We start from the raw sequence: 26772 nt of genomic DNA on the forward strand, positions 1-26772 counted from the left end.
AAACAGCTTTCCTACAATGCTAAGGAGAGAGATGCCATGGTAGTTATTGCAGTCACCCCTGTCGCCTTTGTTCTTGTACAGCGTGATGATGTTTGCATCCCTCATGATATGTGTCGTATATGTCACATGATATGTAAAATGATAAGTGTTGAAACATAAAACATTAGTTTCCATTGTGCTGTGAGTGCCAAGTTGAACACTCTGATCATCCTATGCCTTGCATTTAACTGTTGCACCATAACCAGAAGCTTATATCTCAATAGTGAATGCTGGTGTATTACCCTATGTAAAGCTATTATCAATGAACCTAGCTAAAAAATCAGTGCCAGCATGCCATCAAAGGTCAGGAGAAACCCTGGCCTCTGCCCAAATTGGTACGAAGTCAGAGAAGATGGAAAAAGAAAGGAATAGGAAACAGGGAAAAACTGCTAGCCAAAAATCAAGTCAGCCTGGGACAGTGATGTCACTACAGGGGTGCAGGGGATGCAGACCACACGGGGTGATGCACACTGGGGCAGGTGACACCAATAGTACCAAAATTGTGAAAGTATTTTTGAATAATGCCACCATGTTACATATCAATCAATGTGTATTTTAAGGCAGAATGCAATGAAATAAACAGCACTGAAATATCTGGATGCTACCAAATGTTATACCCCAATAATCAGAAAAGGAAAGCAAAACTGCCTTCTGCATATGTACAACTGTCTCTGGCCACATGTGGGTTTTTTGTGGGTTACTGATTTGTTGGGTGACCTGTACTGTTCTAGAGATGAAAATATATAAATGAATAAATGGAGATGACGCTAAACCTAGTGGTGCCACTGCCTTTAGGCTGTGTGTATGATATTGTAATTTATTTGGTATGGTCTGGTATGGGAGGAGGTCCATCATGGGGACGATGCAGTGATGAAGATCCTAGTGACGCCTCTGCCTGGGGGAGAGGAAAAGAGACAGGACTGGGGAAAAGGGGCAGCTATAAACCTAAGCCAGTATCTCGCTGAAAAAAGCGCAGTCAGCAATGCATGAAGGGAAGAAAGAAAGCACCTTTGCAAGTTCTTTCAGAGTCCACTTTATTCAGGAAAAGTGAGAACAAAATCTGGATTTTTGTGGGAAATCATTATACATTTCTTTGATGCGGGGGGGGGGGGGAGTGGAATTCTGATTGGTCAGGCTGTTTGCCCACTCAGCACTCTGAATGAATTCCTCTTATCTTTTTAATTAACCAGAGAAGGAAAGGGGAAAGGGAATTAAATGTTGTGCTGGAGACAATTGTCCAGAGTTTGCATAATTTAATTATTTTCTTCCTGAAACAGAAATAGAAGCTTTGGGAGCAAGGTTTGTGAAAGGGAGAAAGCATCTTGAGGTCAAGACCCTGTTGTCCTTTTGTTTTTAACATTTCACGTACCTAGATGTTGCAGTGTTGAGACACATGTGTACAACCGCCCAATCCTAAAATCAGCCTCACTAGTATAACTAGTGGTGCACCAGCAGAGGCTGCTTTTCTTGCCATGCTGATGGTCTAGTTAATTTCTTTCAGGATCTGCAATAGGAAGAATATCCAGAGCAGTGTTTCTCAAACTGTGGGTCGGGACCCCCTGGGTGAGTTGTGAGCCAATTTCAGGTGAGTCCCCATTCATTTCAATATTTTATTTTTAGTATATTAGACTTAATACTATCATGGTCTGTGATTGCATTTGGGGAAATATTACAGAGCTATACTTTTAACAGGCTACTATGTAGATGCTTTTAACAATGATAGTAAATGGGATTTGCTCCTGGGTAAGTGTGGGTAGGATTGCAGCCTAGAATTGTTAAAAATGTCCCTGCTTGATGATGTCACTTCCAGTCATGACATCACTTCTGGTAGGTCCTGACAGATTCACAATCTAAAAAGTGGGTCCCAGTGCTAAAAGTTTGAGAGCCACTGATCCAGAGAATACTGTAGATGGGTGAATTTCACCAGCATGCTATTTTCTTTTTTTTTTTCTTTTTTAGGGGCTGTGAAATTAGCAATTTGGATGATATATGCAATGTTTAACCTTTGATGGGGTTTTATGAAGAATATAACTCAAATATGCAGATGAACGTGTCCATACTGAAGCACAGGGCATGTTTACAAGAAGTTGTGGGACATTCTTTTTCTTCAAAGAATGTAAAAACAGAATCACCATAGACTTTTCCTATACTCTCTAGTACTCTATGGCTGCCATCCTATACTTATCTGGGAATAATTCCATTGAAGAAAACTGGGCTTAATTCTGAGTAGATATGTATAGGATTGCACTGGTAGCTCGCAAAGTCCATTTGAGATTTCTAGAACAGATTTCTAAAATGATCTAGAACTAATCTATGGCCCAACCATCTAAAATGCCTAGAGAGAAATTCACCAGAAGTTAGCAGATGCTCTTCCACTTCATGGAGGAAATCTATAAACTGATTTGTTGAATCTTTTGCTGTTGAAGCACACACTAAAAGCATTCATTGTCTTCTCGTGTTGTTTTATGGTGTATTGCACAAAGCTACCAATTCCAGCCTGCATTCTTTACAAATATCTGAAATTGTATAACTTCCAGACTGAAATGGAGATGGCAAGATTGGTAAGAAATCTGAAAATTTCTTATCAAAACAATTTTGATAAGAGATCCCTGCCTGATCTTAGCTCCCACCATTGGTGCCAATGCAGCCCTACTGATGCACAGCTACATCCAATGGAGAGGAAGTGATTGGACAACCGGTAGGAGGTTGCTTATAAAAATAAACATTGTTTGTCCTTTACTTGTGGGTCAGTAGCTTAATAAAACCTCTCCATCCCTAGAACCTATTTCCAATGTCAGGTTCAAGTTCCATCTTGTGCAAAAAGCCTCTACTTAACCACAAAGAGATATCTTTAAACCACATTTTTTCTATACAGGGGTTCCCAAGAGAAAGCTTTCTGGAGAGAATATCCTACCAGAATCCTTTGTCCCAAAGGCAGGTTTTAATTACAACTCAAGGAGCTTTTCGTTCTGTGGTAATAACACTTGTGTAGTGTTTTTGATTGTTTGAAGTGGTTGCCTTATAACACTCTTGTAAGGTGCATTTGATTAACCCCATAGTGAAGGCATGGGGCTGGGTCTGAGTGGCTTGCTTATGGCCACCTAGTGAGTTAATGGCACAGAGAGATTCAAACTGGAGAAATCATGCTTCATTGCTTAGTTTCTTAGCTACTGTGTCACACCAGCAATCTCTGAATGTAAAAGGTTTTCGGTTTTGTTTAAACATACATTCTAGAATAAATCTTCTAACTTACTATCATCTTGAGGCACCAACTTTTCCTTTTATGTGAAATCTCCTTCTTTTTTTCTTTTTCTTTTTGCTTGCCCATTCATTTTTGTTTGATTACACAGGTCTTAGAAAGAAAGAAAGAAAGAAAGAAAGAAAGAAAGAAAGAAAGAAAGAAAGAAAGAAAGAAAGAAAGAAAGAAAGAAAGAACACTATTTTTAGTTGCCAAAGATGTTTGAAAGAATTTAGGATATTTGGAGGATGATGAATTCAAAAACAGCATTAGTTTTGCCTGATTGCCTCTAGTTTGGGGGGGGGGGGAGGAATGGCACAGCAACCTGATATACCATAGCCACTTGGTAGCTACTCTGAACACCCATTAGGGAGATAAAACTGGGTATAAAGCTGTAAATAAAGTAAATATGCTGATTCAAGCAGCTTCCGTGTGAGGAAGCTGATGCCATGGCTTCGCCACAAGGAAGCTGCTTGAATTGACATATAAGGTGGTGATGCCGTACCCCAAAAATAGAGCCAGTTGGGCAAAACCAATGCCATTTTTCAATTCGGCACCCCAAACATACCCAAGAATAGGCCTAATTTTTAAGACAGCAAAACGTGTGTAGGCCTGTGTTATGCGAGTGCAAGAATGTTCACCTTAGCACATAGGCTGATGTTCTAGATCAGGGGTCTCCAAACCCTGGCCCGGGGGTCAGATGCAGCCCGCAGCAAGTCTTTTTCCGGCCCACGGCCAACCTCTTGTCTCTTGAAAGCCTCTGGCCCACTCAACTGAACATGACCAGAACTGTGCTCTGATTGTGTCTGGAGGGTGTTCTGAAGGCCAGAGAGGTTGAATGAATGAGCCCATTCATTCATTTATTCATTCACCTATGTTCCATCTCTAATTTATTTATTTAAATTTTATATTTAAATTTTTTTTCCGGCCCTCCACACCATGCCAGATATTTGATGCAGCCCTCTGGCCAAAAGTTTGGAGACCCCTGTTCTAGATTACGCTGGTTGTGATGCCTTTGTGGTTAGCTCATGGTATGTACAATCGTGTCTCAGCAGCACAGGGGTTCTGTTCCTGGAATCCCTGCTGAATCCAAAAACCATGTTAAATGAAAGCAGTTTAAAGAATTTTAAAAAAAAATGTGTGCCTTTAAAATTGCAGTTCAAAAACTGCTTTTCTTACAAAGAGCAGAGTTGAGAGGTAGGCAGTCTCCGAAAATTCAGAATGCAAGTGACCCCCCTCCTTCACTCTGGTTCGCTGAATAATGACATGCAGAAGTAATTAAACGCTTTCCCATTCCGTTCAGTGAGCAGGGCAAAGGGAGGGGGTCACTTGCATTTCTAATTGTTGGAGACTTGCTTCTCTACTCTGTTTTCTGTAAGAAAAACAGTTTTTGAACTGCAATTTTAAAGGCACACATTTTTCTCTCCTTTCTCCAGGGATCGGCAGGGTCCTTCGCATTTATAGTGGCCATCCGTGTTGAGTGTAATCCATGGATCAAAAACCAGTGTATAAAAAGTTTGTACCCGTATAAGCAACTCTATTTCTCAAAGGATTACCTGAATCAACTTCACATCATCTGGTGATAAGGAACAGTTTTGAGTGGTGGTATCCATATCCAGGCAAATCCTGGTTTGAAATGGTGTGGACCATGGTTTAAAATGGTGTACAGACAGCCTGTAGCTCCCACACAATCACCTTTACAGGTCTGCTTGGCTCCTTGCAGACCTATAAATTGGCAGGGATTCCATAGAAGTGCTATGAACTGTAACTTTTACTAGTGCCTAGGTAATGAAGGCACCACAGACTGCAATCCTATACACTGGTATACCTGGGGGGGGGGGGTCCAGGAGGACTCCTTCCCCCATTGCCAATTTTTTCTCCTTTGTAGAAGGCTTTCTGGACGCCTGAGAAGGCCTAAAAAAATAACTTCCAGTTTCCTCCAGACCGTGATATTTTTAGGCCTGGGAGAGGCATTTTGTGGTCCTGGCCCCAGGTGGCACAGGGGCCAGGATTGCAATTGATCCTATATACACTTTCCTGGGAGTAAGCCCTCTTGGACACAGTGGGGCTTCTGAGTTGACATGCAGAGGATTGTGCTTACATTGTGCGTGTTTGCCTCTCTGATTTGACAAATCACAGGATACCCATTTATGGGCTCTATGTGAAGCCATGAGTTCATACAAATGGCACCTCCATGGAATGTTTGATAGTTTAGAAAGTTTAGACATCTGCAAGAGAGATCTCCTGGACCTCAACAAGTGGGAAACCCTGGCCTCTGAGCGGCCCGCTTGGAGGCAGGCTGTGCAGCATGGCCTTTCCCAGTTTGAAGAGACACTTTGCCAGCAGTCTGAGGCAAAGAGGCAAAGAAGGAAGGCCCATAGCCAGGGAGACAGACCAGGGACAGACTGCACTTGCTCCCGGTGTGGAAGGGATTGTCACTCCCGGATTGGCCTTTTCAGCCACACTAGACGCTGTGCCAGAACCACCTTTCAGAGCGCGATACCATAGTCTTTCGAGACTGAAGGTTGCCAACTAGAAATGATCATGTGGGGTCCACCAATTGCCTGCAGTGGGCCAATGTTAAAAACACAGGGGTGGGAGCAACAAGAAAGCAGATTAAGTATGCCTGAAATACAGCATTAAGGTTGCCGATTAAAGCACAGGGACCTCCAAGTGCAGTGCAAATTGCAAAATATATAAAAAAGGAATCTCATTTAGATATTTGTATTCAGTGCAGAATAGTAAACTGATTTACAGTTGCTGGCACAGCCAGATTAATTTTTATTACATGAACTGAGATCCTGAAATCCCATTAACCTCGGGGGCAGGATAACTGCTCATAATTTGTGAAAAATACAGCTTTTAAAGTAACCTGTCCAAAGCAAGTTGAAGATTTTTGAGCCACTGCAGAGAGTAAAATCGAGACGCACAAACATTTTGCCTGATTACTTTTGCCAAGCACGTAATTTGAAGTTGCATCCTCTGACTTGACTTCCTAATCAAATACATGTGGAACCTGGCGTGGGCAGGAAGAATCCCAAGAGCTCGAATAGGTGAACCTCCCTGAACAGAATGCCATTAGAAGAAGGGGGGAATGCAATGTGAGGAGGGGATTGTATTTGTACACCCCCTTAAGCACATGCTTCCTCCTGACTTAGAAGATATGGTCGGAACCAGCCCAGACAATATGGCACCAATCGAAGCTTTTTTCAAGGGCAAATAGCAAACATGTAAGGAGTGATCCAGACTGAGTAGGGATATCAATGAATCACTGGAACAGTGAATAAGGATCAATGAATCCCTCCCACCATGCTATGCTCCCAGTCCGGAGCAGGGCCTTAAAGAAAGCAATATATTCATCTAGTTGTCCCTTAGATTCATCTTTATGAGTTGTTGTGTGCTCACTCCTTCTGTCCAATGCTTGCTCCCCATTGCCAACTTCTTGCTTGTGCTTTCCACATCTAAGGCCAGGATTTGAGTAGATTTTTGTATTCAGACAAACACTTATACCACAATACCCCAAATTCGACAGTTGTGGAAAGGAAGCAAGTCTGGATAGTGGATGTGGCAATACCAGGAGATGAGAGCTAAAGAGAAAAAATAGGAAAAGATCACAAAACATAAGGATTTGCAAACTGAAGATCAACAACTATGGCATAGACAAGCTAAAATCATATCAATCACTGGTGGTACCCTTGACACAATATCAAAAGACTTTGAACATCCTGGGTGTCAATGAGATTACTAAACACCAACTACAGAAAACAGTCTTACTTTGAGCAGCACACATATTATGAAAATATCTGTGAATATCCTAGTTCCTTGGGAAGACCTGACGATATCAACAGGCCAAGTCCAGCCCCCAACATCTGGTGGTGGTTCACAAGAACCATAATATGCATTGTTGGTATGAAATGTTTATAACAGTACTCCCTCACTATGAGGAATCAAGGAGCTGACTACTGAGGAACCGCCGTCATGAGATCCAGTATGCTACAGAAGTCAGAGAAGTGTATTAAGAACAGAGAGATATGGGTTCAAAATCCATCTACCTCAGCCATGAAACTCACTGGAGACATTGGGCCAATCAACATTTCTCAGCCTAACCTACCTCACAAGCTCGTTGTGAAGATAAAATGGGAGGCGGTAGGTTTGCACATCACTCTGAGCTCTTTGGAGGAAGAGTAAAATACAAATACAGGTACGTGCCACTTAACGACAGGGATACACTCTCCGATCCCCGTTGTTATGCAATTAGGTTGTTAAGCGAACATCCCATCCAGTCGAGTGCCTTTGATGTGTAAACAGACACTCCCTGCCTGACACTTGCTGGCTGCACAGGCTACTGGAGATAGACTGCCTATTCTCTGCATTAAGAGCTTCTCTGTTATATAAACAGACACTCTGCTACAGTCTATGGGAGACGCGATTGCTACATTAAGAGCATCTTTGTTGTGCTTTGACCACTGTCATATATGTGGTCTGTTGTTATGCGGTCCATTGTTAAGCCGCGCACACCTGTAGAATAAATTACCCATATTGTTGGAAATGTGGAGTAGGAGGGGGGATTACAACCATTACCTCCCTAAGCTGTACCCCGGTGTCTTTCATTTTACATAGCATATCTTGAAAGCAGCCATTTTGACAAGCTTCATCCTGTTTCTTTCTATCAAGGAAAAGTAATGGCTTCAACTTACATGACAATGAAGGAATATACACTAGCGCTAAAAAAGAAAAAGTAAATAGAAATGACACACTCTAGTTCATCCAAAGAAACGATACAAATTCAGCTATAAATTCATGTCGCATTCCCTATATAACTGGATTTCAATAAAGATGTTGGCATAAATCACTTTTTTGTGCTGATGCATTTGGGCCCGTTTCAATTAATCAGCAAAAAAAAAAAAATCATCCAGAAATTACTTGAAAGGCTTCCAGTTATATTGAACAAAATTTCTATTTAATCAGGAATGCTGGCAATTGCTTTCTCTCCTCTTGCCGTCTGGGGCCTCACCAGAGATACATTTTAAGCACCCCAGCCAGTCCATTGCAACGGTTAACATCATGTGACAGCACAAATACGAAGGTTATTAATATTTTAAAAATCTAATTTTCTCGACATTACGGCTGTAATGAATTTTGATATGACTTAGGTGCCACCAATTGCAGATTGTGACATCTCAAACGTCAAGCCATCAGCAAGGCTGATTGGATGCGTTTTAAGTTTGAATGTGCTTGAGGCCTTTGATTTAGGGGGCACGCCATTCATTTTGTAAGAAGAGCGATAAAGGAATGCCCTTAATTTCTGCAATTTTGTTTTAATTACTGGATCCTTTTTCCCATTCTTCTTACTAAGCAAGAGTTTGGTAGGTTTGCTTTTTTTCAGGAATGGGTTGTCATTTTCTCTTCTGTTTTGATTGCCATTGTTTTTGTGCTTTTTGTGTTGTTGCTGGTGTTGCGTGTGTGAGTTCGCTTTTGATTTACGGACCATCATCTTTGCAAGCTATTCCTTAGAATCAGCACCATCCTCCAATGAGGTACTAGAAACACAAGAGTTTAAACATCACAGAGCACAATCCTAACCCACTTTCCAGCACTGACATAAGGGTAATGCAGCTCCAAGGTGAGGGAACAAACATTCCCTTACTTTGAGGAGGCCTCCATGACTGCAACCCAATTGCAAGATGCACTACACATCCCATTGGTAAAGCTATGCCAGTGCTGGAAATTTGGTTAGGATTTGGGCCACATACGATTTCCAATTGAGGTGCCTGTCTATTTCCTTTTAATTACTCAAACTCTTAAGGCAGTAATTCTTTTTTGACTGGCAGCTCCCTTGACCTACTGGGTCATTGGCTACAGCTCCCTATTACAGCTACAATCCTATACATTATATAGAGCAGAAGGTTTTTCACAAGGATTCTGAGGCTCCACTGGCTGGTGCCTGCAGCTCCCTGGGGAGCGGCAACTCACAGTTTAGGAACCACTGTCTTAAAGCAATGGTTCGCAAACTTACCAGGGTCACACGAGATCCAAGGTGGCAGCACCCAAATCTCATGGGATTTTGTGAGATCGAAGATGGCAGTGCTTAAATATGCTTAAATATTTGGGTGCCACCACCTTGGATCTCACAAATTTCAAAAGATCTGAGATGGTGGCACCTGGGGGGAACAGGTAGGAGGACACTAAGTTGTTGCAACGCACATGCTGGGAACCCCTCTTAAAGAGTTTCACTACTGTTGCCCTGCACCAGTAGCATCACTACAGGGTGCAGACTACACTGGGTGACGTGCACAGTGAAGAGTGAAGCCACAAGTCATCAAAATAGTGAAAATCGCAGTTTGTAGGAATAATACCATCATGTTATATACTATTTGATGTGTAATTTACAGCAGAGTGCAATTAAAAAAACTGTACTGGAATATCTGTGTTCTATCAAAAGTTATAGCCAAAAAACCAGCAGGGGTGGGGCAATGGTACATCACCACGCCCACCACCCTAGGGCATTGCCCTGCCCACTGCATTGGGGTGACATGCTGGCCTCCCCCACTGGGTGGCGCAATCCCTAGTGATGCCACAGCCCTACACAGATTACACATGCATCCCGGCACACTGACATTAGAAGAAAGTTGCAATTGCCTTTGAATTGAAGCCTTTTTTCTTATGAGCGCATGGAGGGGGGAACATGTTCTGGATCAGGATCACAGAGGTGGCAAAGTGTTAGAGCCTCCCTATCCTTGCTTACGCATGCATGCATTCAAGCTGGTTACCAAAAATAAAGGAAACATACCAGGTAAGGGCACACATTATTTCTTGCTTGTGGTCTTCTCAGAGGTATTGCGATACTAGACTAGAAGGGCTTTTGGCCTGATCCAGCAGGGCTTTTCCGAGATTCTTATTCAGAGTCATATGTATCTTGGTCCTCTGCCTGAACAGTAAAGAAGATTGGGATTCGGCTTGTACAAAAAAAAAGCTTCCCCACAATGAAGTTCTGTCATTTTTAATTGACTTTATTTTTTTCATTTTTGCTGACTTTCTCAGACATTCTACCTGAGAAGCAACCTCCGAATTGCAGGTATTGCGATTTCCATGACCCTGAATGCTCTATTCCAGGGTTGCCCAAACCCCGACCCGGGGGCCACTTGCGGCCCTCGGGGACTCTCAATGTGGCCCGCAGGGAGCCCCCAGTCTCCAATGAGCCTCTGGCCCTCTGGAGAATTGCTAGAGCCCATGCTGGCCCAACACAACTGCTCTCAGTGTGAGGGCGACTGTTTGACCTCTCATGTGAGCTGTGGGATGAGGGCTCCCTCCACTGCTTACTGTTTCACGTCTGTGATGCGGCAGTGGCAGCAAAGGAAAGGCTGGCCTTGCTTTGTGCAGGGCCTTTTATAGACCCTGACCTAATGTAAGACCTTCATTCATTCAAATAAGTTCCATTAATGTATTCATTTATGCAAATTTATTCAAATTTGAAATGTAAATTAATTCTTTTTTTCCCTGGCCCCTGAGATAGTGTCAGAGAGATGATGTGGCCCTCCTGCCAAAAAGTTTGGACACCACTGCTCTATTCGAAGAAAATGCCAGGAGCAGCCCAATCCTAGCTATATCCCCACATGGTAATGCAGCGGGACCAGCCTGAGCTATGCTGCACCCCGCAAGGGCTTTTCAACTGCTGGAGGTCTCCTTGGGGCAGGGGACATTTTGTCCCCTTGCTGAAGAGTAAACCCCAGCAGCCACTATGGGCCAATTCAGAACTAGCCAGCTATATTGCTGACGCAGGTCCAAGTTGATCTGTGCAAGTGAATCAGATCCAGAAATTGGGTTAGGATTCGGTGTGCACGAATACTGCCTTACCCATCCCCCTCTGAGCCCTGATCTGCCCATCCCTCACCCGATCTTCTCCCTATTCAGCTCTTCCCTGCCCTCCCCCACCCCACCCCCACCTCTGCCCTTGGGCTGGGCTTACTTGCTCTAGTGGGCCTGCATCGCTCTACCAGCACATGCAGGAAGGCTCTGGCCTTACTCCTTGCATGTCGGGACCCTAGACTGCTGCAAAGCGCTTCATGGCACATTTGAGGCAGCCAGTGTTGGTGGAACACACATTCCACTTGCCCTTCCTTTAGCATAAATAAATAAGCTTGATGCCTTGCATTAAGTGGCATTAAGTAGAAATGTGTAGGACCCTTCTGTAAAAGGGGCTTGGCAAAACTTTAGCTTCTCTTACACTCACCTGGTGCTTTGCGCTTGTAATGTAGATGGACAAGACATAAATTAAATTAAGGTGTGTATATATATATATATATATATATATATATATATATATATATATATATATAATGAGCAGTGGAGAAACCTTGATATCTCATGTGTCACTTCTGAAACAAGACCAGATACCTCAGAATTCCAAAAACTTGGGAAAAATGTCCATTAGGGGGATTTTAGAAACATTCCTATGAACAGCTAAAAAATATCCGAAGTGCAACCAGTATGCTATACACTAGAACCCGCTCAGGTTTGAGGAAGATCAAGATTTCATCCCTATTGACACAGGGAAGGGATAAAGATGCTCAAAGATGCATTGTTAGAAAGATGACTAGCAAGCTGCTGGTATAGATCTATATTATATGTAATAAAATAATATGACACTATTAGGAGACTTTTATAAAGCAGATCTGTGGAATGGGTCATATCTACCTTCTTTTATTATTTTTATTGCATTTTAAACTACTGTCTGCAATAAAACCACAGCACTGGGGACAGCACAATTTCTTTTTGAAAATAATTACATTCCAAACTGCTTGTGGTCAGAACCCTGCCATATAGGAGGAGGTTCATATATTAAACCAACTAAAGTACTTGCATCACTCTGAGACTCGAGGCAGAACTTCCCAGTCACAACTACAAGTACATTCTAGCTTCTGTTCGGGCTGCTGCAGACATTACTGGCTAAGGCTGCAATCCTAACCACACTTTCCTGAGAGTAAGCCCCAATGAACAAAATAGGACTTACTTCTGAATAGACCTGGTTAGCATTGTGCCCAAACTCGCACAAATAACTGATGAGTGGTCTACCCTCATAAGCAGTTTAAGAACCCCTGCTAACTGGTTAAGAGGCACTTTTTCAAGAGGGTGCTCCTCTTTTATTTAGCGGGGGGGAGAGTAACTGGCCCACCTCACCCCAGCAGTGTCTTTTCTAGTGGCTATCTGCTGTTGTTGCATCTTTTTAGATTGTGAGCCCTTTTGGGACAGGGAGCCATTAGATATTTGATTTTCTGTGTAAACCGCTTTGTGAACTTTTTGTTGAAAAGCGGTCTATAAATACTGTTGTTGTTGTTATTCACTGCTGAAACAGAGACGCCTGCGTTGGCTTGGTCATGTCGTGAGAATGGATGATGGCCGGATCCCAAAGGATCTCCTCTATGGAGAACTTGTGCAAGGAAAGCGCCCTACAGGTAGACCACAGCTGCGATACAAGGACATCTGCAAGAGGGATCTGAAGACCTTAGGGATGGACCTCAACAAGTGGGAAACCCTGGCCTCTGAGCGGCCCACTTGGAGGCAGGCTGTGCAGCATGGCCTTTCCCAGTTTGAAGAGACACTTTGCCAACAGTCTGAGGCTAAGAGGCAAAGAAGGAAGGCCCATAGCCAGGGAGACAGACCAGGGACAGACTGCACTTGCTCCTGGTGTGGAAGGGATTGTCACTCCCGGATTGGCCTTTTCAGCCACACTAGACGCTGTGCCAGAACCACCTTTCAGAGCGCGATACCATAGTCTTTCGAGACTGAAGGTTGGCAATACCTGTTGTTGTTAAGGCCCAATCCTATCCAATTTTCCAGTGCCGGTGCAATCGTGCCAGTGGGGCATGCACTGCATGCTGTGGTGGGGAGGCAGTCACAGAGGCCTCCTTAAGGTATGGGAACATTTGTTCCCTTATGTCAGGGCTGCATTGTGGCTGCACTGGTGCTGAGAAGTTGGATAGGATTGGGCCCTTAATGATGAAAAAGGGAGATTCATGAAAGATTGTGGCTACCCCTCCATTAGCAAAAGTGCACAATGCCCCTTGCTCAGAGGAGCAGATTTGTTGCCTAATCCTATGGTCAACTAATCCTATGGTGCACGCCACCAGCATGTGCTGTTGCAACAGAGCCATAAAGCACTTGGTAACAATATTAGTTCTACCAGCTCAGACAAGAAGGCCAGAGCCTTCCTGCTAGCCCTAGCATTTGCAGGAAAGTCCAGTGGAGCAGTTGGAGCAGGAGAGTCCAGTGGAGGGATGATAGAGGAAGAGCAGGGAGGGAGTGGAATGGGGCAAGGGTGGTGACATTGGCAGGGGGTGAGCAAATTGAGCCTGGGAGGGATGGGATCAGCAGCACCAGCATGCACCATATCCTATCCCCTTTCCCAGGCCTTATCTGCTGACATGGATCAAACTTGGACTTGCACCAGTGATATTGGTGCTACAGGTCGGAGTTGCCTATTGTGACTGCAGGGTGTTACCCAGGGACAAGGAGACAACTGTCCCCTTACCCAACTGGGCAGGAGGTCTGATCTAGAGGGTAGAGCCTCCATTAGCCCAAAGATAACATCGGAAGGTCGCCAGTTCGAGGCCACCGACAGCTCCCTGAACGGCGAGACCTTGAAGCAGCTGACAAGCTGAGCCGAGTTATTCCATCTGCTCTTTGGTGTGAGTGAAGAAACGTCTTGGCTGCCCTCCATGTGAGAGATGAAGGAGCTGCTTGTCAGTGTTGGAGTTGATGCAACTCCGTCTGCTGTCCAGAGGGGGCAGGATGCTGTCCAGAAGGGGTCAACTATGGCCCAGTGACTTTCACCTTTCTACCTGTTCTCTCTGTGATCCTTGTGCGGTGTGGCCCTAACCCTTTATCCTTCCCTTCTCCTCTCAGCACTTCCTCTTGTCCTCTGACCACCAACCTGTTAAGATGTGCACACCAGGGCTCTGATGCCCAGGCCATCTTGAGCACAAGGCATGCAGGGCGAGGCAGCTCCAGGGCCTTGCTATCTCTAAGTGTTAGCCGAACCTCTGATCCTAATCAGATGCTGTAAATATACACTCAGTGGAACTGTAAGTAAATAACTTCTTTTTTGCAACTTTAACAAGCTATTGCCTCTCTGTCTTTTTTATTGATTAGTGGTCAGCTGGGTGAGGGAGGTTCCCTTGGGTGATACCCAAAAGAGGGGGGGGGGTTCACTGCTTAAGCCACTCTGCTTCCCCCCAAAGAGGAAACTATTTTTAATTTCCTCCAACAGTCAGCCTGCGTGGGAGGCAACTAAAGGCCAGAAGTGAGATCAGACCAGGAAGATCCATCTGAAATGTTGTTGGTTCTTGAAAGAGAGAAGCTTCTATGATTGTAAAAATCCCCTTGAGGAATTTTAGAAACACCTGCCTATGTAAACCGCCTTGAATAAAGTCAGAGGAGTAATCCGATGACCAGAAAGGCAGTATATAAATATCTAGTTGTTGTTGTTGTTATCATCATCATCATCATCATCATCATCCCAAGGAGACCTCAAGCAGTAAAAATTCCCCTGCAAGATGCAGCATAGCCTGTGCTGGTGCTACTACATTGCCATGCAGGAATTTAGTTAGGATTGGGCTGTTGGAAAATCAGAAGAACAAAAGAAGAGCCTTGCCGGACCATGCCACAGGCCCATCTAGTCCAGCTTCCTGTATCTCACAGCGGCCCACCAAATGCTTCAGGGAGCACACAAGACAGCAAGATACAACCTGCGTCCTTGTTCCCTCCCCTGCATCTGGCATTCTGAGGTAACCCTCAGAATTCTGAGGTAATTCTGAGGTAACCGGCACCGTGCGACCTTGAAGCAGCTGACAAGCTGAAGCCGAGCCTATTCCATCTGCTCTGAGCGTGGGAGGATGGAGGCCAGAATGCGCAGCCAGATCGGAATGAAACACCTTGAATGTAGTCGTTCTTGAAAGAAAGAACCTTCTTTGAAATTGTAAAAATCCCTATGGGGATTTAATCAGCCTGCCTATGTAAACCGCCTTGAATAAAGTCTTGAATAAAGACCAAGAAAGGCGGTATATAAATACCTGTATTATTATTATTATTAATATTATTATTAACCCACTTCTAAAATCAGGAGCGTACACGTACCCATCATGGCTTGTAACCCATGATGGACTTTTCCTCCGGAAATGTATCCAATCCCCTCTTAAAGGCATCAAGGCAAGATGTGATCACCACATCCTGTGGCAAGGAGTTCCACAGACTGACTACACACTGAGTAAAGAAACATTTGCTTTTGTCTCTCTTAACTCTTCCAAAACTTTACAGATTGTATCAAGTGATAATCCAAGGAAATGCCAAAGGGGAGTGAATTTCAGGGGGAAAAGAGGGGCGAGAAACAAACAAGAAAGGAAAGCTAAGCAGTGAACTAATTTTTAAAACACATTTGCTCTTCTGATATTGTCCCACTTTCTGACAGCAAGTAAGACAGGGGCATACCCTCCTATTAATCACAATCTGCAGTTCTCACATCCCAATGCCAGTTAGACATTTATCAAAGTCAACCTTATAGCAATCATGAAACTTTTTAGCAATAATATGGATAAAGAGACCATTTTATTCTGCTAATGAATCCACTGGAGAAACATGGGCAACTTTTTATAGCAAATCAAGTATAGATGCTTGCAATTTCAGCGTGCCATTGTACTGGACACTGGGCATGTCAGTTTTTCTGCCTCTAAGGCAATGGTTCCCAAATGTACCTGGTGCCCTCACAGCCTCTTCTTCCTGGCTCAGTTGGGCACTGCCAACTTGGATTTTGTGAGATCCAAGATGGTGGCACCCAGTGGAACAGATAGGAGGGTCCACCGGGGACATCCCATGGCACATGAGTGTGCCATGGTGCCCTAAGGCAGCATTTTTCAATGTTTGTCCCCCACTGTACCACTTTGCATGGTCCATCTATTGGAAGTATGACCTGAAGTAACTGGTGATGATGTCATCGCCAGTTATTTCTGGATTGGGAGGCCAGACGCAATGCAACAAACACTGGTAAGAAGCTCAGGGAGGACAGGAGGGCTTTTTCAAGCTTGTGAAAAGAGCACGCTGGAGCCGAGCCTCTTACTGCTGCTTGTCGTATTGCTGGTCTCACTGCCAGGTAGCAGGAGGTCAGGACCCCAGACTCCCTGCCACATGTCAGCAAGACCAGCAATATAGCGATACCGGCAATGGGGCTCCTGCATGTACCTCCAGGTACCACCTCAAGTACCATCAAGTACAAGTACCACTGATTGAGAAACACTGCCCGAAGGCATTGCACACTTTGGGAACCCGTGCTCTAAGGAAAACCTTTCCACCCTGATTCACCTTCTAAGGAACATTTGAACATCTGTCTGGAAACCTTAGGATGCTGGGGTGCTTTCTGGGGTACATACTTAGTTCATGTAGGGCACTGGCCAACCTGATTGGACCTCACCATTGGCCTGCATGAACAGAAAAGGATAACATCAAATTCTGGCAGGGGAAGACTGATGCTGGAAGAAAGTTCTCTTTCAGGAAAGGTGTGAATGAGTTGAAATGAATACGTAGATAAAGCCCACATGATGCCAAACTATTAGACACCACCATTTTTTCCTTCTTCATTATTTCTTGTATGTGACAGCTATGGAGAAATAATATTCATTTTCTTTTCAAGATGAAACAATCCGCATTGGTTGAAGCCAATGGCAACAACTCTATATTCAGACATGAACAATAAGAAGCACTTTCGAGAGAGGATCTTGACTGCATTCATTCAGTGATCAAAACAAAGGAAGTTTGTGTGGATGGGTTTTTAACATCAAACCTGCCACAGATCACGTGCATCAATGTGAGCACTCAAAGCTCTTATACAAAGGTTCTGGAGGAAACGGTCACAGGGGAGTAGGTTCCCTGGGTCTTCATAAGAACTAGACAATCTGATCAGGAACTGGATCAAAGATCAATTGGATCAAAGAGAACTGTATATTCTGGGGTGAACTTTGAGGGAAATGGATCCTAAGCATCCCAACTGATGCAGGTGGTTCTCCAGAGGTGGCACAAATCTGAGGAGACCCATTGGGGCTGCGCTGGCTTACCCAGGGATAAGGGGAAGAGTTTCCCCTTGCCTCCGGCTGAGCCACTTTGGGCTCCTATCTTGCACTGGATACAGCCTCCCTCCCTCAAGGAGGTGCAAACATGACTTGCGGTATGTTTGTGACCCTCCTGGGCCCACACAAGGGATTTGCACCGGTCCATGGGTGCCTTTGGATTGTGGCCTTAGCCTACTGCTGCACTATCTGTGAATGTGAGTTCTATTCCCCATACAGATATTAGAAAACCAACAGAAAAGGATCTATTTGATGTCCGCCTAAAACCATGCATGGGAAAACAGCTTTTCCTGAGCTCCTGTCCACTCAAATTATGTTGGGATAATATAGCAATGCAAGTGCAGTCATCCCCACAAAATCAAGTTGGATCAGGGCAAGGGGGCATTAAAATTAGTAGGACAATGTCAGCTTTAACTGCTTTAGGATCTGCCCTGTAGATGTGATAGCCTTCCCAAGTTCTCCATGCCCCCCCCCCCACAAGAGGGAAAAATCCCACAGTTTGGACCACTGAACTTCATAATATGGGGAACAAGATAATCATAATTCAGATCTCAACCCATCTACTAAAATAAATTCTGGGATACATGACCTCAGGACCTGAGATCAGTACTATCATCACACATGAGCAAACATTCATGGTTTTAGGAGACAGAAGACAGTGAGGTACAAATAAAATAAGAAAACTTTAGATTTTATTATTTATCGGGGGGGGGGGTGAAAATTGCCTAATTATTTCAAACAGGTGATCTCGGCTTGAAGTCTACAGTGCAAGCAAAGAGTGCGCAGCTAATTTGTTTCAGCTATGCAATGACAGGGAAGGAAATTTGCTGTTGAAACAAAACAAAGTTTGGAGTTTTGTAAATAAGGACTCCCGATCTATGCTGGCTTGGAGTTCTGCAGACTGAAAAGCCTGCATTTGGGCCATTTGAGATATTTCACACTTAATATCCAACATATTTTACCATTTGTGTTTTGGCAAACAAACAAATAATATTTATTCATTTCTTACAGCTCCTGTTGTCAGGGACACCATTTGCTATGAAGCACTGCTAAGCTGGGAATATATGCTGTGACATATGTTTAGCGTATGCAACGGGATTGAATTATTGGAGACTGCTTGCATACCATGCCAGTGCATTTGTAATTTTATTGTCCTTATCTTTTTTTCCGTGTTTCCAAAACAAAATACCATAAAGGCTGCAAGCTTCTAAATAAGGCGTTCCCCCATTCATTTGACAAGTTAGGGACTGGAGCAGTGTTGAAAAGCGGAAATGGTTGAAAAGCGGAACCTGGTCTTTTTTTAGTTTACAAATGTTGCTTCCAATGCTTTTTTAGCTAGCAAACTGCAGCAAAACAAGACATCTGTAAAATAAAATATGACTCCTTATGCAACAGTGGAAAGTTTGTTTATAATAAAATGTGATGGAATGTATCAAAGTTGTGGACTTTTTAAACATCCTTGAAAGCAGAGTGCATTGACGATGGATGCCAGGAGGCTCAGCAAGTTGTGTTTGTTTTTTTTAAATCATTTTACATCGTGCCTATGGAGCTGCAATCAATCTAATCCTCCCAGCAAAGCATCATCACGAAGGACAGAGGAAACTGTAGCCTTTAATCACCAGCAGGTATCATAACCAGCCTGGAGTTCTCCTGAGTTCCATTTTTGACATACAGTAACTTTTGGGGAGTTTATCTCTTTTTGGTGTGATAATTCAAGCAGTGTGACATTGCCACTCACTGTGTGGGGAGCAGAAGTAGATACAAGCACCTTTGCTAGTGCTCCTGGTCAAGTAGTTGGGTTAAATCCGTACCACATGCAGAAAATCTGGATTGATCCTACAAACTTTGATTCTAAGCCAGTATTCCATGTGACTTGGGACTCTGAATGACGGCGCAATTCCCATTCATCAACAGCTACATCAATTAAACTCAGTGCGCAAACATTCAGATATGCAGTGGGTGCTTGCATACATCACTTTCAAGCCTTCTTCCACTGCTCATGCTGAATATTTCTGACATTGGCAGATGCTTCTAGGACAGGGGCATCACTATGGGGTACAGGGGGTGATAGATTGCACAGGGTGACACCAAAAGCTCCAGAGCTCAGGTATACCCGCCTGGTAGATCTAGTTGCCCCATTTGACTTTTTCTCTAGGCCTATCTGTCTCCAGAGCCCAGGTCTACTAGGCTTCCCAAGGCAGCGTCCAGGACTACCTACCTAGTAGACCTGGCCTCCTGGTTGGCCTGACCTCCATCTTTCACTCTCTTTGAGATCAAGCTTACCCAATGGGAAGTTTAGAGATGGCAGGTCAGGCATACCCAGAGCTCTGGGGCAGACACAGTCCATGGAGATGACACCGTCAGTTATCTCATTGGGTGAACACCAACCTTAGTTGATGCCATTGCTCCAGGAAGCTCACAAAAAGAATGGACCTCTTCTGAGGTGGAAGAAATACATTTTTTAAGGCTCCCTACATTTAAAACGTCCTTGCAAGAAAAAATAGCGAAACAGGGAATTAGCTCTCTCCTCAATGTACAAGGGTTTTTTTTTAAAAAAATAAAGCTTGCAAGAAATAATCTAAATGAGGAAGAAACAGACTTTTCGGAACTCTCCTACCTTGTTCCCATATATAAACTAGGTTGATACTAGACTCGCTTGGTCTGGCTCACTGAAAAAAGGTGCAAAGTTCTGATATCCAGAGCTTCTTACTTCCTCCCTTGGAGGCCCTGATCCTTCAGGGAGGCACAGGCTTTCTTGCAGTCAGCTGCAAGGGTTCAGCAAAGGTTCTGCCTTGATCTCCTCTGCTTGAGGGTTGCTTGGAATGAGTGCAAGAGTTCAACCCAGTTTCAGGTCACTCGCTCATGCGCTTCTGCCCTTCCATTGACAAGCCAGAGCACAGCAAGTTTTGACACATGAATGACTGTGAACTGGAAAGTGGAGTGGGGGAAGGAGAGACTATTTCAGGTGATGTGGTTTCCCCGCTACACACCTCTCCTTCAGCCAGTAAACTCTATTCTGAAGCTGGGTAAATGCTTTATTGAGAAGATAACATTTTTGGCTTTCAGCTGCCGTCCACACTGCAAGGAGGAAGCATCAATTTTATCGCATAAATAAAGCATTTCTCGAGCCCACCGAGAGCAATGAATAGCATTGCTTTTCCATGCAGCCGAATGATGTACCACAGATAGCATGACATCCAGAAAATGAAATTGCCACTGTTGAATTTCAGACAGCCATCGTCAGGACAAAGAGCAAGGAGGGGGGGGCAAGAAAAGAAAACCTGAGCATGTATAGGTACATTGTAATTCACAGGTGAAATGGTCAAGCCAAGAGCAAGTCTGAACCCATCCAATTACATGCTATATTGCTATATCTTCCTTACGTACCTTCCACAGCTGGTGGAAGCCCCAGGGAGAAAAGCAGCACAGGATAACTGCTAGTGATCCTCAGTCCCAGTGTTGGTGATGGAGTTCCAGTGTATCCATGTGGATTTGTCAGCCCAAAGTTAGAAGGAAAGAGAAGGGGAGGGAATGCCTAACAAATTCTGATCCAGTGAGTCCTCAAAACAAGGAGAAACTCCATTGCCAATGGTGATCTCCTTTAGAGCCTTAGAGCATTGGTCAAGCATGCTAGTTTAGTGGGAGAAAGCAGCTCCCCACTGCGAGTGGTTGAAGTACATCACCTCAAGTGGCAATGCATTTCTAGGCTCTTTCTTTACCTGTAGCCTCTGGTTCAGGCTGCAAAAAACCATTCCAGGCAGCAGCCTGTCACAGTGGCCTGAATAGCCCAAAGTTCAGGAAGAAGGAAAGGTTTAGGGGTGCAAAGAAGGCTCTAAACCCTTCTCCATTAGTTCCCATTAATTTCCCCATTTTACTTGTCTTTCCCTCCTTTGAACCCCAAAACCTTCCCTTCCTTCTCTCCAATGCCTCTGGGAACCCCATAATTTCCTTATGTCACTTCTTCCTCCACATTCCCCCCCCCCCCTTTGCTCTGCTGTAGTCCTTGGAAAAACTGTAGAGGATTTATTTGATGAGATCTGAACCTGTAGGAGAGAAGGCTGTTAATTGTTTTGGGTATGTTTTGAATGTTCTCAGGTGGGTTATTTTTTTCCACTTAGGAATTTCTCTTTTGAATAGTGGTGGCCTCCTTAAAGGTCCCAAGACCATTAATGAGTTTGTGTATGATGAGCATCTGTACTTGCCAAAGCGTAAAACTCCTGCGAATTGTGGTGGCCTTCACTTGTAAGCAATCAACTTGGTACCAACAGATTGATGCACAAAAATGCAAAAGTTTTATTCTCCATATGGGAGTCTTTGGTTCAGTTACTTGCATGTGAATCCTCTCGTGTCTGGCAGTGTGGAATCAGATTAGGTAAGCAGCTGCTGCTCTTTCCCTTTGCGTTCACATGGGTGGGTAAGAGGGGACTGGATTTATTCCCTCTCTGCTTTCTTCTAATTATAATCATTTTCTGCTACTGGATGGCACACATCTGGGACTCAGCTTGATGTAGCCAATTGCAATTGACATTTCCCATAGCCCAGGGTTAGTTTAGCATTAATTAACACTAGATTATTAGTATCGTTCCTCCTTATTTCAGGGGATCTCAGGCTCCTTGTAAAACTTACTTAGCAAAGAAAGAATGAATCGAAGGCTGGAGTTCTAAACCTTCTTACCTGGAAGAAACTTCCACTGGTACCATGGAGTTTGCTTCTGAGAAAACACAGGAGTGGTGTAAACATGCATAGACTCCACTGGACTTTTCTTTCCCTGATTAAGGGACAACTGATGATTGGGGCAAGTCTAGGAATATCTATTAAGACCAATTGAGTGCAATAGGACTTACTCCAAGGTAACCATGCAAAGGGTTGCATCCATAATGTGTTTACCAGCTCCACTGAAAAATACTATGATATGGGAGTTATATTTGTGCATGCAATTCATCAGCTGATGTTGAATTTCATGTTTATTATTTTGAGGGTATGAAAAATAGTATGAATAAATTATTATTTAATAATAATAATAAATAGTAATAATAGATATTTATATACTGCCTTTCTTGGTCATCAGGTTTCTCCTAAGACTTTAAGGCGGTTTGCATAGGCAGGCTTTTCTAAACCCCTGTAGGGTTTTTTAATAATACACATTTTTCATAGAATGCCTTGATTCCCACTGGATTCCTTCTGGGTCTGGCCTCCCTCTGCCTGCTTCACCTCCCATGCTCAGTTAACAGCAACTCCTCTCTCTCACCCAGGGTCTGCTCATCAGTGTGTCAACAACTCTTGGATACTGTTGTTTCAAACTGATGTCCCCTGATTTTCAGGCATACAAGGCAGCAGCTCTACCACTTGAGCCAGACCTCTTGTCCCTCTCCCAATCACCAGTCATTTCAGAACCGTGACAGGACTATAGCGCAAGATTTCTGGAGTGGAAGCAACATTCCTCAAATGGAATGTGCGCTTTTTATGATTAAAAGAGTGTCCTTAGTGAAATTAGTGATGGGAAAGCTGACTGTAAGGCTCTGATCATATACACACTTTCTTAGGAGTAGGTCCCATTGAACAATTCTGAGTAGGTTGGTTGGCAACCTTCAGTCTCGAAAGACTATGGTATAAGCCCACAGCACCCAGTATTCCCAGGCAGTCTCCCATCCAAGTACTAACCAGGCCTGACCCTGCTTAGCTTCCAAAATCAGATGAGATTGGGCATGTGCAGGGTAACAGTTGCTTCTGAGTAGACAGACATAGGATTGCACTGGGAAAGGGAAAACTAAGCACTGGGGTAGGGAAAACTAAGCAATTTTAGAGCATTGCAGGTTTTAACCAGCACCTTGAATTCTGCCCTAAAAAGAGTAGGCAATAGAATACAGTTATGAAGTTCTGAATTGGGTTGTCTGGAATATAAACAATTTGACTTTTCCAAGCTAATTATGAGCCAAGCCCAAACCGCTTTGGAGTTTGGTCTCCGCTCAGAATTAGCTCAGTTCTGACCACAGCACAAGTCCTCCCTACTGCATAGTTTTCCAGGAGCCTTGGTGGCTATAACGCTACTCTGGGGTTCCAGGACCTTGTGAAGCAGCAGCCCAGAAGAGCTGGAACAATCTAAGGAAGCGATTTTCAACAGGTGTGCCATGAAAGTTCTGCAGGAGTTAGGAGCACAGTGGTTAAAAATAGCTGCAAAAGTCTTCTGGGTTCTCTGACTTTGTTTCTAGGGCAACTGTCAGTTGTAATGAATTTTGTGTCTCTTTTCATCCACAGGTGGAGGAAGCAGGACAATTTGTTACTACAGACAGTTGCTCTAAAAACAGAGCCACTGAACCTGGAAGAGTCTCCCGAAGTGACATCACCAGAGGTGAAGACCATAGAGGTCGGTGTGCCATGAGAAGAAAAACGCTGAAAATCGCTGATCTAAGGTCGCAGCCAGATCAGTTTCATTGGGAGAGGTAGTTGGGGAGGCTTCATTGTGTTCCTGATCCTCAGAAGTACAGTGAGATGCAGAGAGTAGAATGGATGTGGAGAAGCTTAGTTGAACCCAATCCAAACTGAGCCCAAGTTTGCTCTTCTGGGATTAACCCGTTTACCTGAGAAAGCTCCACCAATATGATGACAAATTGCTGCAAAGTTTTCCACGCCAGCTGATGTTTTGCTTTTCCGATCACTAAAATGCTTATGTTTGCAGATAGTCAAATATTCATTATTTTATAATTACAATTAATTAGCTTGACAGACTAGCATAAGAGTTCTCTCTTTTTCCTTGTCTTTTTTTTTTTTTTTGAAATATGGATTAAGTATCTTATCATAGGAAGCTTTGCATAATTTTATAGCTTGACTTCCTTTGATAAGCTGGGTGTCTACATGTATTCGCTCAGCTCTTTGTTCCTGAGTGATTAGGTATTTGTCTGGGCACCGTCCAAAGAACACTCGAGACAACACACATGGGAGAAAGGGCCACTTTATTAGCATTTTAATACAGAAAGGAGGCTGAGACCTGCAGTTGCAGGGGCAGCGAAAACCCCTTTGTGGTACGCGGGCAGGACCACTGAGAGGCCCCAGAACCAAATCTGTCCCCCCAGTCTGGATGTGCACCCGACTCCAAGCTGCGCCCCGTTCCTGGGTGACGCAGCTCGTCCAGGTCTGTCCCATAAGGGGAAGGCAGCCGGACCGCGGGCTGTGCAGCCTCGAGTCACCAAGCCTCTGAGGAGAACTCCCGCAGTCCCGGCCAGGGCCCCAGTCAATGTCCTTGTGCCGCTGAGCCCCTGAGGACTGCTATTGTGTTCTGCCCTGCCTATGCTGTCTGAAGGTGCACTCCAAAGTCCCAAGCACGCCTCTACCGCACCACCTGCCACAAGGAGGGGTCAGCCTAGCGCTTGACCCCCCCCCCCCGCTGCCAAACGGGGAGAAGCACCTTAAGGCCATCCTGCAGGTCTCTCCGAAAGATGTCCGCCCCCTGCTCAGACAAGCGCCCCCATCTCCTCTGTACTGAGCACGCATCAAGAAGGCAATGGCTGGATGCAAAATGACCCATCCACCGGTCTGTGCCACAAACTGGCCAATCTCTATGGCAACCTTCCTTCTCATCCTCTCCACTTTAGCACAGCGGATAGCACCATGCCACACCTGCCGCTGTAGGAAGTCCAACCAGACCACCGTGATGCCGAGCAGCCAACCCTGAAGGGTGGCGAGCTCCTTGCCTGCTCTGGGCCTGAGCGGCAGCCCAGACATCCCACACAGATCATTTTCATGCAGGTGGATCATCAATACATCAGGCGACAAGTTTTCCTTCAATTATTCCGCCGTTGCGGGCAGTAGTTGGCCCCACCGCATCCCCCGCTTGGCCGGCCAGCCAACTTGCATGGCGGGGCCGAGCCTGAGCTGCGTTCCAAATTGCCTCGCGGCTGTCCACTTGCAGGCCCAAACTACCATGGAATGGCCGCTGACTGTTCACGAACCAGCTTCTCACCACATCCTGCAGAAGGCGAAAGAGAAGTTATTGCCACAACCCCTGCCCTTTGCAGCGCCCCCCATAAAGGGGGGGTGCCAATGAAGGAGCCTGCCTCTAAAAGATCCGAACGTAGCGCCTATAAGCTGCAGAACGCCAATGTCCTATCTGCTGAATGTCGCCCCTGGACAGGCACAATGCAGCGGCTGCAGAAGCCGCTTCGATACACAGGAAATGAAGGCTATACTCCTTTGGCTGCAACTCCAGGGCCATGAGGGCATGCGAAAAGACCACCCTAGACTGGAATAAAGTCAGCAGGGAGCAGTCCGTGTGCTGGAACAGGGCTCCTGCTCACGCCACTGAATGTACTACGTACTCCTGCAGCGCCCGGCCAGGCCATACAAACTCCGATTTCCCTGCTTGTAATTGGGCGATCGGGATTCTCTGCTTTTGGAAACTGATATTAGGGCAGGAAAACGCCATGAAACATAGAGAGATAAATAGAGGAATGTTCCATTACAGAAGCTGTGCATCTGGTGTTCAACGATTGAGTTCCATCCATCTAAAGTAATTTTCTCAGTCTTCTTAAAAATCAATGGCAGCAGAAGCTCAGTCTGTGTCATACTCTGTCTTAATCGGATTTGAGATATTAGATTGTAAGTGCAGGTGCAATCATCTCCCTAATTGACGCAGCCATTCCTCTCTGCTGTGCGACAAAGGGTGAATACCGACAACTATTTACTAAGTGGCAGACTTCCCAGTTAGGGGCACCCCTTCATTTTACCAGGGGAGGCTGCAAAATAAATATATGTATGATTAACAGCCCTATTCTATTTGGAAGCCAAACTGATGGCACACTGAAACAAGAGCATTCTCCATCATATCCTAAGCCTGTCCAGTGCAGCCCTCCCAGTAATGTTGACAGCATCCACAGAAACCCCAATACAGCCAGTCACCCATGGAGTGGTGTTCTGATGTCATCACTTCATCAGTGTAACATTGGCCCATTATTGGTATGTCATTGGTTTGATGTCTGCACATCTTCAGCACGCTGGCCAAAGAGCCAATCTTCACATCCACCCAGCCACAATGCCCGAGACACACCACAAGGGTGAATTGAACAGGGAACTGGGTTGGCATAGGGCCAATGAGCAGCTGCCACTGGGGGAAACCCCCCCCCCCCGGCAGCCACTAGGAATAAGCAACAGGTGCTACCCAGGACCATATTATTCATAAGGCTGGCCAGGCTGGAGCCTAGGGGCCCCACAGGGACTAAGAGGCCATCATTTTTATTTATTTATTTTGCTGAGGCACTGTTAACTGCACCTTAGAGCACCAATGGTTAAAGGCACTTTGCACTCTGCACTGTAACAATACATGTACAGATATATTTATCCATATATACTTTATATATAGATGTACTGTGGTCTAGTACCTACCGTACTGCG

Source organism: Tiliqua scincoides, chromosome 6 (genome assembly GCF_035046505.1).
Source record: "Tiliqua scincoides isolate rTilSci1 chromosome 6, rTilSci1.hap2, whole genome shotgun sequence".
Lineage (NCBI taxonomy): Eukaryota > Metazoa > Chordata > Lepidosauria > Squamata > Scincidae > Tiliqua > Tiliqua scincoides.